The 7219-nt window shown below is 30.7% G+C and overlaps 1 long non-coding RNA gene across 1 annotated transcript; it reads left to right on the forward strand.

Moving 5' to 3' along the window:
- The first annotated feature begins 1757 nt into the window (after nt 1-1757).
- LOC140432321 (uncharacterized) lies at nt 1758-6673 on the forward strand. Its single transcript, XR_011949793.1, has 2 exons — nt 1758-1967; nt 6396-6673. It is a non-coding gene; the product is annotated as an uncharacterized lncRNA (long non-coding RNA).
- The last annotated feature ends 546 nt before the right edge of the window (nt 6674-7219 follow it).

The following is a 7219-nucleotide window of genomic DNA, read 5'->3' on the forward strand; positions in this document are numbered from 1 at the left end:
CTATGGCTAATCTTGTAGTTCTGCAATCAACAATTGCGACTGCGCTATCTAAAAATATAGTCATTGCAATCTCCCTTGACATCAAAAGATCTTTTGACTCTAGACCGATTTCTGTGATACTTAACAAACTAAAACAAAACAAGCTATCCGGTAATATATATTCGTTTACAAAATTTTTTTTTCACAGAGCGATCCTTTAAAGTAATTACTAGTGGCTAAACTTCCTCACAACACACAACCACAAACGGTGTCCCACAAGGGTCTGTCCTAAGCAGCACACTATTTCTCCTTAGTATTAACGATTTTAGTTTATTCATAAACAACCCTGTACCATACGAAATATATGATGATGACATAATCTTATTCTGTTATGGAAAGGTCACATCCAGCACAAATACTTTACTAACAAACACGCTAAGTAAAATAAACAACTAGGCCAGTCAATCCGGTCCTAACTTCTCCCTATCCAAATCCAAAGTTATTCATTTTACCAGAAGATAAAACACGCAATCTCCAACCATTACTCTGAATGGAAATTTTCTCCAAGTTATATACCAAATAAAGCTTCTGGGCATTATTTTCGACAAAAAACTTTCCTGGAGACTACACATTCTGAATGAATCTCCTTACATCACTAGCTTATGAGGAAAGTTGGGAAGCAGATGAGGAAACACTACTAAAAATATATCGAAAAAAAGAATAGTAACAAAAAATGTGATATGAGAAGACTAAAAGATAAGGAAACAAAAGAGACAGTCGCACGAATTCTTTCACAACAGCTAAGTAACATGGAGGAAACATATGATCCAGATGAATCAGAATATATGTGAAACTTTTAACAATATCAGAGAACATCTAATAAAAAATAAAGAGAAGCCTAAAGGAAAGAATAACAAAGCCTTAGAAGCGAAGAAACAGAAGGCTGTTCTGCAGCCCTTTTGAATGTTTCGCAGGCTTTTGGTTATGTCTTTCTTTTCTCTTAACTTTTTTCTAATTCTCCAGTAGTAACTTTCCGACTGACATTTCCTTGTGAAAGTAAAGAATCAGTGCACTAACTTATATTTAATTAAAGCTAGAGAACCTAAGCAGATCTTCCTACAAGTCAAAACATCACCACACAGTAATCTCCATAAAATAAAGACTTGGTTACAAACATGGCGAATTAAAGTAAATGAAAGCAAGTTAATACATATATAACGTTCACTAATCGAAAAACTACATGTCCAACCGCCTCATTAAGTAACCAAGTACTACAACAAAAGGATAATGTAAAATACCTGGCTAATAGGAAAAAGATCCCAACTGAATTAGTACAATAAAATTATAGTATACAAGCCAAGCCAATATGGAGCCATGTAATATATGTAACTACTGTAGGGATCTGAGTCGAGATCCAATATGGACATCCTTGAGAGATTCCAATCGAAGATGAGGCCCTAGGCAAACAGAGAACAGAGAAATGTAAATAAATGAGATGTTTAAAAAATACATTTTTTGTTTTTAGCAGAATTGTAAGAGGATTTTTCGAACTGATTTTATTTACATAGCTAGTTTTTTTTTGTAATCTGTTCTACTGAAGATCTGAACATTCTGCTATTTTAAAATTTTCATAAGCGCAAAAAATTAAATTTGCTAGGAAATCGTGTAAATGTTATTAATGAAACTAAAAAATGACTAAAGTTTTTCCACTAAACAATCCTTTACTATATTTCGAAATTAGTTTTTAACATAACTGATTAAAAAACCTATTAAATAAGTATGGTGATAAGAGCAACAACAATAGACTATTAATATTAGTGTCAAACTATAAATACAAACCTTTGCAATAGTGTTTATTCAGTTCTGAGTATACACAAAACTATGTCTTACAGAACCATAATATTGGTGAGCCTTGTACTAACAATACTCCTTGTGCAGGACACATTGTCATGTGTTTGCAAGGAAATATGCGATCGTAGGCGTTATGAGTGAGTATATCAAAAAACAATATAGTTATAATATATAGATCCATAAGCGTATATATATATATATATATATATATATATATATATATATATATATATATTTTTCAAATTATTTTTCGACCGTACTGTTTTAAATAGTGATTTATAGTATCAGCAATCGGTCAGGAAATAAAACTCTATTTGTTCAGTCTCAATATTTCGTCACGATTTTGTGACTTCTTCAGGAGAAAACTGTAAATTTATTAGAATCATTAATTATTATGTGTAAACAAAGTGAATATTTTAATACTTACAACTATAAGAATAAATATTTAAATTTTTTTAGCATATCTAAATAAATGACATATTTGTTTGATTTTATTTAGGAGTTATGGTAACCGCAATATTTTATAGAGTGAATTCCCATTGTACATTTTTTAGTGAGTCGGTTAAAATAAACAATTACTATGACAATTAATATGGATAATAGTGTCCGCTTGGTCCGCTTGGAACGTCCGCTTTGGTCCCAAGGACGTCCTTTTAACGTCCTATATTGGTCCGAATGTCTCTGTGCCAGATGTCCTATGGACATCCATTTAACGTCCCTAGCGGAAGTAAGTTGGACGTACAGTGACATTAAGTGGAACTTAATCGAACGTCCATAATACATTCGGTGGACTTACTTGACGGACTTTTGTGATGTCTCTCGGACGTCTATTTTAGCGCTGAGGATGTAAATTAGACATCAACGCCATTGTATAAAGTACTAAAAGTAGCGTAATCCTGTGCATATTAAGAATGTATTTTGGGAAATAAAACGTAAGTGTTTAAATGAACTTACATTTTAATATTACATATATTTGGTATTTACTATGAAAACAAACTAGCTGAAGCAATTCAGGAGATTGGTTATTTTATGAATTAGCTTAAAAATAAAGATTGAAAGGTAACTCTTCTAGTAAGAGAATCCAGATTTAAGAAATGGATCATACCAGAATAAGAATATGGTCTACACAATTTACAAGAACAGAAGATGCTTGTAGATAAGTCAGTATAAATCTAATTGATATAAATGTTTTAATATGCTATTATAACATAATCAGTGTAAATTAGTAAAAGTGGAACGACTAGACAGAAAACCATGCTGACCACTATGAAGCTAGTTCTTCAGATTTACTGTCAAAAAATCAGTCAGTGAAGCCTCGAAAATTTTAGGAATAGCGGAAAGAATTATAATGGAACGATAATTATTAAAAATAAGCCATAGAGATACATAAAAAGAATGCACAATTCCTTAAAAATAAGTTAGGATATTCCCTCTGGACCAAGACCTTTATTGTTATTAAGGCAATGTAAGCATGCTAGAATGTCACAAATTTTAATAGTTAAAGAGTGAATATGGCTGTGGCGGATATAGGGTGTTTGACTATACTTTTCTAGACAGGAGAAAAAAGGATTGTGAATATTGCTAAAGAAATTGGCCAAATCGTTGAAAATTCTGTGGCTCACTAAAAACAGAATCATTCAATCTTCCCATTCTTCTCTTATCCCTTTCCATTCTGATTTACCACACAATTTAACCATTACAAAATTAATCATATTTGCTATTGCAACATGCAAATTAAATTTTATTTATATTTTTATTTCAACATCTGCCCTCTCTTTAGATCTCTTCAGATATTTCATTATCACGTTTCAATTCCCTTCCCCATGGCAGCGCTTGTTTTGGAGTTTTTCCAAGCAGCATCTGAAAACAAAATTAATGTACATTCATAAATTGAATAAAATAATTTCAGATTTTGTTCATTATAATTTGCTTATTGTGAATAAATCATTATTCACAGACGTAAAATTAAACACATGAATTTCAAGTGCTGTAGTTTTAATGAATCTTGCCTGAAATAGAAGAATACCAACCCAGCCATTGCTATTTATTCCTAATGACCAAATGAGTAGTAATCACACTTTGACACTTAAAAAACAAAAATAACAGTGTAGAAATAAAATATACGGCCAACATAATACTTTCATCTCATATCTCTAGCTGTAATTTTTAAAGCAATCTCATAGCCAGACCTGAACATTTGTGAGTTGGTAAATTTTGCATTCTAAATTACATATAAGACACAGTTAACGATATGCTTCACTGTCTGTATGTGGCCACTTAAGCAATAGTGAAAATTCTTAAATGTACCTTAAATTGATTTATGGTTACAAGTTACAAACCTTTTAAAATCATAGCTATATGTGTCACTTCAAAAGCTCTATATTGCTTTTTCCCTAGCCAACTATATTTTCCTTCAATTTTATTGCAGATCAGCTTCTTAAGGCTTCTCCTAACAAATTCGTTTATGGTCTCCTCACCAATTTTGGAAAGCTCATTATTCTAAAATATAAATCAACATGTAACAGTAATCCAACTACCGCACAAACTTCATGCTTAATTATTTTAGCTTAAACTATCTAATAAAAAAACAGCCTCTGATACAAAATCAATCAAACATTTATTTGCAAATTTTGGTTTCTCATAACCATGGTAAATGCCTATTAAAGCTACAATTTTTGGATATATAAACAAATTACACAAACTAGGATAAAACTGACTACTGGAACTCTTTTTTAGTGGGATTCCGTCAAAATTTACACAAATTTCTATAACATTTTTTTTTGCGAAGATAAAAACACCTTTGAAATTTGAATCATATGGATCAGAGTATTTTTTTAAGACCAAAGTAGAAATATTTCCCAGGAAAAACGTCTTTAAATTTAAGTTCTGTGGGTGAAGCAAGAAGGGTTCTAGCATCTGAAGGTAAATGAGAAAGATCAGGAACTTCTTTATGAGTTTTTAATAAATCACCTAGTATTTTAAAGGAGAAAGTCCAGTTGCATAATTTATTAGAACAATTAAAAACATCTCGATAAGGTTCTCCAGAATTCTCGTAATAATTTTGTTTGGACCCTTCTTCAGTTTCATTAAAAGAGGAGCTTTGTAAAGGATCACCAGAATGATCGTCCACGTGACCCGTTTAGATTATTTTAGGTACTTAACATGATGTTGATAAAAAGTTTAAATCGAAAGTATTGTAACCTGAACTATTTGAACTGAAACTCATATCAAAATGATCAGTTAGGGATGGGATATCGGGGTTATTAATATTTTCAACAAAATCCTCTACGTTTTTCGTAACTAGGTATCCTCTGTTGATGACGATTAGATACAAACGTTTTCTTTTAAACATAACCAATTTTAGGAAGAATTACAACTACCTTTTTGTAATAAAATAAAAACCAAACTGAGAAGTAATCTAGCAAATGGTACCAAATCTTTAACAATATACTATAACCAAAGCAAGCATCGAAAAAAGTTGCTTATTCACACCATTCGCACTGTGTGTATACTGCTTAAATAGAATAATTTTTTTTTCTTTTTTCTATTAAGAATTAATACTATTATTATAATTAAACTGTGTCATTTGTTTAAATAGGTATGACATGACAATGACTATTGATAACATCATCATCATTTTGCCACACTTGTTCAAGATTCATCTTGTTAATAAAAATTATATTTTTATTTTTAGCAAACTTATATTATCGTGGTAACTAGAATAACCAAACAATTGTATCGAATTAGCTATAAAGAAAACATTTTTACACTTTACCTAAAAACAAAAACATGTTTTGGAACTATACAATTTTTAAATAATCATGATTTAACCCATTCGCTTTTAATTACTTTATTCACGTAAATAATTTTTTATTCTATTGTAATGTTTGCTATTTGATCCCATAATTGATAAATGTCGGACGTCCAGAAAACGTCCAAGTTCGGACGTCCAGGGAACGTCCGAGTACGGACGTCCAGAGAACGTCCATATTTAGTCCACCCAAAGTACGTCCCACTTCGTCCCAAGTACGTCCGTTTAACATCCAGGGACGTCCGGACCAAAACTGGACGTATATTGGACATCCAGAGGACGTTGTGTGTTACTAGGGAATAGACGTAAGAGAAACCAATACAAGAGAAATAACTAAAATAATTCAAGAAAACAAAAGTTTAAAAGTTTTGAGACAAAATACAAACAATACAGGCAAGAAAAATATGTACAAAATAAAAATCAAAAATGGAAACATTACTGCTGATAAAACCAAAATCCTTGAGGTTGTCGAATCCTTTTATCGCGAAATGTATAAGAGTACCGACGAAGGACAAGATCAGCCCCTGCCCAAAATCACAAACCAGGGATCAAAATTAATGCCAGAAATAACTCCATACGAAATCAAAACGGCACTTTTAGTAGAAATGAAAAATAACAAATTTGTGTGGCGCCAATAAGTGATTTTGGTTAAATCTCAATATTTTGGGGTCAGGAATCTATAATTAAAATTTTTCCAATTATTAATGAAATACCCTGCATACAAATTATACTAAACTATTTTTTTTAATTTCAGCATACACTGTGATCAACCTGGATATGTCTGTTGTCTAGATTAGTTAGACAACACTACAACAAAAAAGTACTAATTTCGTTAAGTCAAAAGATGCCACTTGCGAATAAACAGCTTGAGTGCAAGTGAACGTCTAAATTTCAACTAACGTATATTTTTGCAATTTTTTGTTACTATTATAAATCTTTCGGAATCTGTGTAAAACTCTAAGTATTGAAATATAAGTATAGATTTTTGCAGTTTATATGGCAATGTAATATTAAATTTAAAATTTCATGTTATTTTTGTTTTAATTCTTCCTTAATAGGTTATAGACTATGTCAGTGAATAAGGAACTAAAACAATTAGGGAATTTTTTTTTAATTTGGCAACTCCCAATTTAAATGGTAAAATTTTTAGGTTGTAAAAATATAAATATTATGTTTATATGGGATTAAGGCACAATTGATTGTAACGAAAATTACATTTTATAATTTATTGTTATTTAACGTTTCGAATAATTCCACTCCAATAATCGTTTTCAAAAAACAATTATCATCATCTTCTTCTTCTTTTTCTTTTGGCTTTTATTCTACTGAATAATCAGCCAGTACATTTGTTTTGTTAATTTTTGGGCCACTGTCGTGAGTCTGAGAATATATCTCATGCCCTATTCTCAGTAAATATAGACATTTCATCATATAATGTCTACATTTTATTTATCTTTTCTGTTTTCTTAAAAGTGGTTTAAATGTTAATATTGGATAGGTTATTATGAAGGTTATAATTTTATATGGTTGATCTGTAGGAATCTGAGAAGAATTTTGATAATTTTAGGGTTAATATCG

This window comes from Diabrotica undecimpunctata, chromosome 1 (assembly GCF_040954645.1).
Source record: "Diabrotica undecimpunctata isolate CICGRU chromosome 1, icDiaUnde3, whole genome shotgun sequence".
Lineage (NCBI taxonomy): Eukaryota > Metazoa > Arthropoda > Insecta > Coleoptera > Chrysomelidae > Diabrotica > Diabrotica undecimpunctata.